The sequence below is a fragment of the Nuphar pumila genome, chromosome 5 (assembly GCF_984573655.1).
Source record: "Nuphar pumila chromosome 5, dmNupPumi1.hap1.1, whole genome shotgun sequence".
NCBI classification, from domain to species: domain Eukaryota; kingdom Viridiplantae; phylum Streptophyta; class Magnoliopsida; order Nymphaeales; family Nymphaeaceae; genus Nuphar; species Nuphar pumila.
Window position 1 is genome coordinate 128,416,766 of NC_143253.1, and position 9,532 is coordinate 128,426,297.

The following is a 9,532-nucleotide window of genomic DNA, read 5'->3' on the forward strand; positions in this document are numbered from 1 at the left end:
TCACAAGTGATCAGATGAGCGGTGGTTATCACATGGCAACATGATCGCAAGCCGTTCTGTCATATAATGGGATTTATTATTGCTAATGACAGATTAATGTGATTTAAAATGGTATTGAATGGACGTTTCGGGTCATTTTATTGTGGTCCCCGCCTTAAGGAAGGAAGGGAGAATCATATGTTGATTAACATATTGTGTGAAGCTCTACTAGATGGACGCTTATTATATTATATTGCTTACAATTGATATGATGGAGGGTTGATAATACTGAGTTTCATCAGATCGCCGGCTTCTCGCTTTTACTCTTCTGCCTTCATCCATTCTTTGTTTAGACTTGAGAGCTGTGAAAATGACCTCTCTCTCTCTCTGGACCCATGTGGGTCCTGACTAGGATCCGACTTTGTGTATTGGGTGTGTATCTTGGACGAAATTGGACTTAACCATTAGAAAAACCAAACCCGGTTCCTATCAAGACAAGATAAACCAGACTCGATTCATATACGACTGATGCACAACATATCTAAAGTATTCGGGATCTTGGTTCAATGGCATCTCGTGGCCTGGATTCATAAGAAAATGGCATTCCAGATACTTCTCGATACACTAAAAATAATTCCTGTCTACTTGAAAAATTAATAGTTAAAAAATGTTTATTTAGCACTGGCATTTAGTTGAATGTCGAAAAAGATCCGTTTTGAATTTGGATGCCAATTAATTTAGAAAGGGTTGGTTTATGACACCTAGTGCGTTCATTGTATGTATAAAGTTTTGCAAATTAGAAAACAAAAGTATAACAGTAACAAAAGAACTTAAATGGACGTTCCCTCCCAAGAATCTGCCGTTAAAATCAAAATATAATAGTCTTTTAATGATAGTCCTTAATTTATCATAAAACCATCACTCTTTTCAACGTTTTGGCAAAATTATCATGCTAAACCTTTTGTCACACTTTATTGGAAGCAAGAAAAACTCTCAATAGCAAATAAAATATTGCCTATAAGCAGTTTTGATATGACAATTTTTTTAAAATATAAAAATTTCACTCGTTTGGATAGCACACCAAAAATAAAATGAAAAATCTTAAAAAAAAATGAGAGAGGAGAAGGGTGGTGGTAATGAGATGGATGGTGGTAATGGAAAATCATCATGAGCTGTGGTGGTGGTGGAGCTTCTCCGATGCCATTTTCACTAAGGTGGTTGATGGTGGGTGGTGATGGATGGTGGGGAGGATGGTTTTTTGGGAGGTGGGCGATAGTGGCTAGGGGTGGCAATTTCTGACCCGACCCGCCAACCCGCGTCTTAGGCGGGTTCGGGTTGGGCTTAAGCCAACCCGTTTAATAAACGGGTTGACCCGCGTAACCCATTTATTAAACAGGTCGGGTTCGGGTTGGGGGTATGCCAACCCGCCAACCCGACCCGATTGCCACCCCTAATAGTGGCTGGTGGTGGTGGAAGTGATGGAGGAGGAAGAGATTCTCTAGTACAGTGTTTTAGGAGGTGGGTGGTTGTGGTGGTGGTGAGATAGACGATGGTGATGGATAGTGAAAAATCATTGTGGGAAGCATGATTTTTCGGGAGGTGGTGATGGTGGGTGGTGGTGGTGTGGATGACAGTGGTGACGGTGAGATGATGGGTAATGAGTGGTGGTGGTAGTGAGATGGATGGTTGTAATATTGGTGTTGGGTGGTGGGAAATGTAAATCAATGTTTTCTCTTGGTGGGAAGATGAATATTTTCTATAAAAAAGTATATTTTTTATAAAAGCTCTCTCAAAGAAATTTTTTCTCGTTTGGAAGGGTCATACAAACTTTACTTTTTCATTTTGTATCACTTTTGGATGAATAATTATGCAAAAGAGGTTTTGGATTTTTTTGTCTGTGTTATCCGTTATTATAGTCAATAATCTTGTTCTCATGATTTTCCCAAGGGAAAAGATCTTGATATATTTAGAAAGAGGGTTGTACGATGAGAAATATCAGGAAATACTGAGCACATCTACATTAATTCTGACGTATGTAAAAGATAGTTGATATTTTGATTTCCTCAATAATTTGTGTTATCCATTATTTATGAAAAAAAATTGAGCATGTGTAATATTTTGAAATTCTCACAACAAAATTATAAAAATGTCAAGTATCTGGAACCAATAGATGGTTGGATCTTGCACGAGGTTCTCAGTTTCAAACCTAACAAAGGTCATAATAATTAAGGGTGTAAAAGAGACACGTTTGACTCTGACCCGACCTATACCAACAAACCCAATATGGTCAGGGCTTGGTGATATACAAGGAGGTCTGATTAGAATGTGGTTCAGAGTCAAAGGGTCCAATTAATATATGGAGCTTGGTATGGTTTGTGCAATTTCATACCAGACTCGGGCCTGACTTGGGTTCCCAATAAGATCTACAAATTTTAAATGTAAAAAAACAAAAAAAATTATTATTTTACTGGGTATGGTCTGGGTCTAATTCGTTTAATTCTTATAGGGCATGTTTGATGACTTGTCCATGAAATTACGGAATAGAAGAACAAAATAAATAGAACACTGGTTCTGTCAACTATACCAATTGCACCATTTGTTTGAACCGTACTCAGATGCTATGTTCCAAAGTTCAACGTTTGTTTTATGTTGTTGTGTGGACAACATAGACAGTAGAGAGAGAGAGAGAGAGTACTTTCATCAATAAGGGGCCCTATAAGGAATCCAGGTGCCTTATATTAGGCAGCATCCATAACTTGGAACGAGTTAGCATCACTTTCTTGATCAAATGGTTATTGAGAATTTGTTGGGGAGAGGACACCATTAGCTTAATATTCTCGGAAAAATATGAGTTGGAAGGTTGGTCTTGGAGATGGTCCAAAAATCATAAATGGAGGAATGGATCTGGGATTTGGAAAGGATGGTCCAAAGCAATAAATCAATTTAACAAAGTTGTGCGGGTAAATGTTGATTGTGGAATATTTACTCTTTTTTGGCATGACATTTGGTGTGGAGAATATAGCCTATGAGACCAATTCCCAACCTTTTATGCTGCGACAAGAATCAAATATGGCAGGGTGTGTGATTTTTGGACAAGTAGTGAAGGGGTTTGGGGTATCATCTTGCATAGACACCTCTCTGACTTGTCTTTCAACAATGAACTGCACTTATGGAGTTATTGTTAGGTCACTCTTAATCACAACGACATAACATGATTTGCTGGCCAATTACTAAGGAAGGGGATTTCTCGGCTTCCTCTATGTATCGTTTCCTTGGCTACCGAATAACCTCTTTGCTTCCTAAGCACACTTTGTGGCGTGCTGGCCTCCCGCTCAGGGGCGTCCCTTATGGGTTTGATGATTCTCTGTCCCTTATGGGTTTGATGATTCTCTTGGATGTGGTGAACACTGATATTTGATTCAAACATCGAGGCTTTCACCTAGAGAGCCACTGCACACTTTGCTTCTATGAAGAGGAGTCAACACCCCATATTTTTTGGTATTGTGCATTTATCTGTACTTTGATGCGTAGAGCAGGACTTGATAACTTAGCAAATTGGGAAGGTCTTTCCTTTTCATGAGACGTCTTGATTGCTTCTAACTTGAGCTCCAAAAACCCTCGGTGGAAATTTGTATGGAGTGTTTTGATACTGTCGGCATGAAAGCTTATATGGATGGAGTAAAATCAGTGTATATTCAAGCACAAACAATGGGACCTTGATGGAATTCTACATCTGTTGCGTTGGGAGGTTAAGGATCGGGTACGTGGAAAATGACCATATCTTCCCTTGGATTTGCTAGGGAATGGCAGGTGAGCCACTTAAGTAGATGGCCTTGCAACAATAATGGGGGTGGGAGGTGCTTTTGTTTGACTTCTCGTATGGTTCGCTTTATGTTGCATGCTGGGTTCCTACTTGTTGGCGGACAAGACAGTTAACCATATGATTCTCTTGGTTGTCATTTTTCTTCCATGTTTCTCGTACATGATTCTGACTTTGCTTTGTTTGGTTCCCTTTTAACATCAAGTGATATCTCGTCGCTTGCTAATGTAGTGCTACTCCTACTATACATATTTGAATGAATTCTTACTTCTTTCAAAAAAAAATGTTTGGCAACATCGAAGATTGGCTCAAGTTTTGGTGTCTAATCTTGCTAATTTTTGTTTGCAATCTAAATGGTTCCACAAGGGCTCCACAAACCTGCTTAGGTGGGTCGACTTAAGGCATTCAAGCTAATCCACTTAGTGATGAACATCATTTAGTTTCAGAATACCGGGCATCATTCTATCTCAAATTGTAGTTTAGGTTTTCAAGGCAAAATAATGATGGTGATGGTTTTGGTATTGGTTTTCTGTGATTTTTTGTTCTTTTATGCCCAATCTTTGTTACAGAATTAGTGTTGTGATTCTCGAGGCTTTAAATGATTGTTCCACATCTTTGAACGAATTTTAAAAATAAATTTTTTAGGATATCCAAGTAAATCCTATTTCTTTTATCAACAAGTGTGTTTGATAACCTTAGATCTTGGATCCAAGGATATGAGGTAAGACCACTCCCCCAAGTCGGATCTCATATCTTCCCCTTTCTCCCTTTTATCTAAAGAAAAATTGATTTCGGACTTGAGATTGTGTGTTTGTTATACCTTAGATATTGGTGTGGGGGGCACGGGGGCATGAACCACATCAATGTCCCATGCACCAAATAATTTCTTGCACCAAATTAGTTCTAATCACCCCCTATCATCCCTATCTTGATACCCCTCTGTGGGATCTCATTGATGAAACTTTTTACGATCAAATCAAACCACATAAATGTGATCTACATCAGTGAAGACCGACATTTAAATCACCAAAATCTGAGGTGTGCAGGAATTTTTGGTGACCCAAAAAATCAGCGAGTTAATGTCGATTATGACCAAGTTTTGTGTGATATTGAATATGATTTGTTTCCACGCCAACGGGGGAAAGAGACTCTACAATGAGCTCTTCTTTATTTGAAAAAAAAATAAACAATGAGTGTGCATTGCTTTCGTGTCATCATGTGAAGTTCCATTTGCTCCATGTGGTCAGCGGGGTTGTGTGTCAAGCTCATGGCCCAGAGTCGAATCTTGTTGGTGCATTGAGCCGCTGTTGCTTTACCACGCTTGGGGTACATAAGGCTGGATGGTTGCATCTTCAACCTGAAGTTTTCTTGTCTCAAAGAGGTGGCCTCGTTAAGTGAATAGGTTCTCGTTGAGAGTTCCTTGGTCATAAAAAAAATGTCAAGAAATTGAACCCAAGCAATTAGTTCTTGCTTGAATTTGAATAGAATCACGGAGAGAGAGAACAATTCCAATTCATTTCAGAATTTGTTTGGGTGCCAAGGATTGAGCTCAAGTCACACATGGTGGCACATGTGCAACACGATATAGGTCGTGGGTCATATCATGTGTGTATTTATTTATTTATTTATGGTGATATTTTGAAAAAAATAGAGATTTCCCCGTACATATTTTCCTAAAAAGGATGAGATGTAGTGTGCCTAATTTCATCACATGAACAAGCGAGCCAAAAACAAGGTCTTGGTTTTGTTTTGTTCTGATTCATGACCTTGACAAAATGAAGCCAGTACGTGGTTCATTCAGTGACAGAGAGGGTATATGAGAGAGAGAGGATATAAATGAAACAAACACATTGGCCAGAGAGAGAGAGAGAGAGACGGGTAGGCTAACTAGCTATTACTTGTTATTATTGATAGGGATGAGTTGTGATCATCTCATTCTTTCTAGTTTTGACGATCACACAAAACAAACACACACAGATGGGTTGGAAAAATCACACTAGGGACGCACAATCAGATCATGAGCATTAGGAGATCAGGCTCTCCCCTGCTCAGTTGTTGCTGCAGAGGAGATTGATGAGTACTTGAGTGGGCCTGGTGGCCAGTTATTAGGTGCAGGCGGGAAGAGTGTGTCACTAAAATCGTAATATTCACAGATCGCCCAGCACCTCATGGAGTTGTTCACCGTACCGAGCCAATTGTTTTCCAAGTTCCAATTGTGCTTCATGAACCAAAAACAGTCGCGGAAGCAGCCTCGCATCCACATGTAAGAGGGCGGATTCTTCAAGTCAATACCCCAAGGGATCTTATTGAGCAATTGAAGGATCTTATACCACCAACCATGAAACCATGCCCAGTCTGGGTGGACCTCCACATTCGCCTCCGCTCTCTGCGCCAACAACACCATCGCCACTCCCACCGCCACTAGCAGCACCGCCAATGCCTTCTTATCTGAACCAGCCATTCTCTTGATCCGGCCCGATCGCTTCTCTCTCTCTCTCTTGATCCCTCACTTCTTCTGAGTGAGAGTGATTTGAAAGAGGCCACCTCCCACCCCTTCTTATAGTTTGTTGCTCTTCACTAGTAACAGACTAATTAAGAAGAAGAAGAAGAAGCAAGGATGATTCATTACTAACGAAGAGGGAAAGATCCAACAGTTATATATACATCCCAAGTGAGATGAGCGGTGGTTATCACATGGCATCAAGATCGCAAGCCGTTCTGTCATATAATGTGATTTAATGTTGTTAATGACAGATTAATGTGATTTAATATTGAATGGATGTTTCGATGCAGATTTTTTTTTGGGGGGGTAAGATCGAGTATTTCGTGTCATTTTATTGTGGTCCCCACCTGAAGGAAGGAAAGGAGAGTCTTATGTCGATTGTGTGAAGCTCTACAAGATGGACGCTTCATATATTATATTGCCTACAATCGATATCACGGAGGGTTGATAATACTGAGTTTCGTCATATCGCCCCCTTCTCGCTTTTACTCTTTTGCCTTCATCCATTCTTTGTTTCTTGCCTCATGGGTTTAGACTTGAGAGCTTTGGCACCGCCCTCTCTCTCTCTCTCTCTCTCTCTCTCTCTCTCTCTCTCTCTGGACCCATGTGGGTCCTGATTAGGATCCGACTTTGGGTATTGGATTTGTATCTTGGACTAAATTGGACTTAACCTTTAGAAAAACCAAACCCGGTCCCTAACAAGATAACATAAACCAGACTCGATTCATATACGATTGATGCATAACATATCAAAAGTATTCGGGATCTTGGTTCAATGGCATCTCGTGGCTTGGATTCATATGAGAATGTCATTCCAGATACTTCTAGATACACTAAAAATAATTCCTGTCTAGTTGAAAAATTAATAGTGTGTTAATTTAATAAAAAAAGTTTATTTAGCACTTGCATTTAGTTGAATGTCGAAAAAGATCCGTTTTGAATTTTGAAGGCAATTAATTTAGAAAGAGTTAGTTTATGACGCCTAGTGCGTTCATTGTGTATATAAAGTTTTGCAAATTAGAACACAAAAGTATAACAGTAACAAAAAGAACTTAAATGGACGTTCCCTCCCAAGAATCTGCCGTTAAAATCAAAATATAATAGTCTTTTATTAACAATCTTTAGTTTGTCATAAAACCATCACTCTTTTCAACGTTTTGGAAAAAATTTCATGCAAAACCTTTTGTCACACTTTATTGGAAGCAAGAAAAACTCTCATAAGCAAATAAAATTTTGCCTATAAGAAGTTTTGATATGATATTTTTTTTTAAATAAATTTTTTTCACTTGTTTGGTTAGCACGAGAAAAATAAAATGAAAAATCTTAAAAAATGAGGGAGAGGAGAAGGGTGGTGGTAGTGAGATGGATGGTGGTGATGGAAAATCATCCTCGGTGGTGGTAGTGGAGCTTCTCCGATGCAGTTTTCACTAAGGTGGTTGATGATGGGTGGTGATGGATGGTGAGGAGGATGGTTTCTTTGGAGATGGGCAATAATGGGTGGTGGTGGTGGTGGAAGTGGTGGAGGAGGAGGAGCTTCTCTAGTACAGTTTTTAGGAGGTGGGTTGTAGTGGTGGTGTGGTGAGATAGATGATGGTGATGGATAGTGAAAAATCATTATGGGAAGCATGATTTTTCCGGAGGTGGATGGTGTTGTTGTTGTGGATGATAGTGGTGATGGTGAGATGGCGGGTAGTGAGTGGTGGTGGTGGTAATAGAGGTGTTGGGAAATAATGTAAATCTATGTTTTCTCTTGGTAGAAAACATTTCTCTACATGATGAATATTTTCTATAAAAAAGTATACTTTTTATAAAAGTTCTCTCAAAGAATTTTTCTCTCATTTGGAAGGTTCATACAAAGTTTACTTTTTCATTTTATATCACTTTTGGATGAATAATTGAGCAAACAAAGTTTTTCATTTTTTTGTCTTTGCGTTATCCGTTATTATAGTCATGAATCTTGTTCTCGTGATTTTCCCAAGGGAAAAGATCTTGATATATTTAAAAAGAGGGTTGTACTATGAGAAATATCAGGAAATACTGAGCACATGTGCATTAATTCTGGCGTATTTAAAAAATAAGTGATATTTTTATTTCCTCACTAATTTGTGTTAGGAATATATGACCTTTGAAATTCTCACAATAAAATTACAAAAATGTAAAGTATCAGGAATCAATAGATCGTTGGATCTTGCACGAGGTTCTCAGTTTAAAATCTAACAAAGGTCGAAATAATTAATGGTGTCAAAGAGACAGGTTTGACTCTGACCTGACCAGTACCAACAAACCCAATAAGGTCAGGGCTTGGTGATATACAAGAAGGTCTGATTAGAATGTAATTCAGTGTCAAAGGGTCCAATTAATATATGGGGCTTGGTATGGTTTATGAACTTTCATACCAGACTCGGGCCTGACTTGGGTTCTCAATAAGATATATAAATTTTTGATTTAAAAAAATAAAAAAATTTATTATTTTATTGGGTATGGCCCAGGTCTGATTCGTGTAATTCTTATAGGGCATGTTTGATGGCTTGTCCATGAAATTACGGAATAGAAGAACAAAATGAACAGAAAATTGGTTCTGTCAACTGTACCAATTGCACCATTTGTTTGAACCGTACTCAAATGCTATGTTTCAAAGTTCAACACTGGTTTTATGTTGTGCGTGGACAACATATATATATATATATATATATATATATATATATATATATATATATATATATATATATATATATATATATATATATAGAGAGAGAGAGAGAGAGAGAGAGAGAGAGAGAGATTTCAACAATAAGGGGCCCTATAAGGAATTTGGGTGCCCAATGTTTGGCAGCATCCATAACTTGGAACGAGTTAACACTACTTTCTTGATCAAATGGTTATTGAGAATTTGTTGGGGAGAGGGTACCATTAGCTTAATCTTCTCAGAAAAATATGAGTTGGAAGGTTGGTCTTGGAGATGGTCCGAAAATCACAAATGGAGGAATGGATCTAGGGTTTGGAATGGATGGTGCAAAGCAATAGATCAATTTAACAAAGTTGTGCGGGTAAATATTGATTGTGGAATATGAACTCTTTTTTGGCATGACATTTGGTGTGGAGAATCTAGCCTATGAGACCAATTCCCAACCTGTTATGCTGCGACAAGAATCAAATATGGTCGGGTGTGTGATTTTTGGACAAGTAGTGAAGGGGTTTGGGGTATCATCTTGCGTAGACACCTCCCTGAC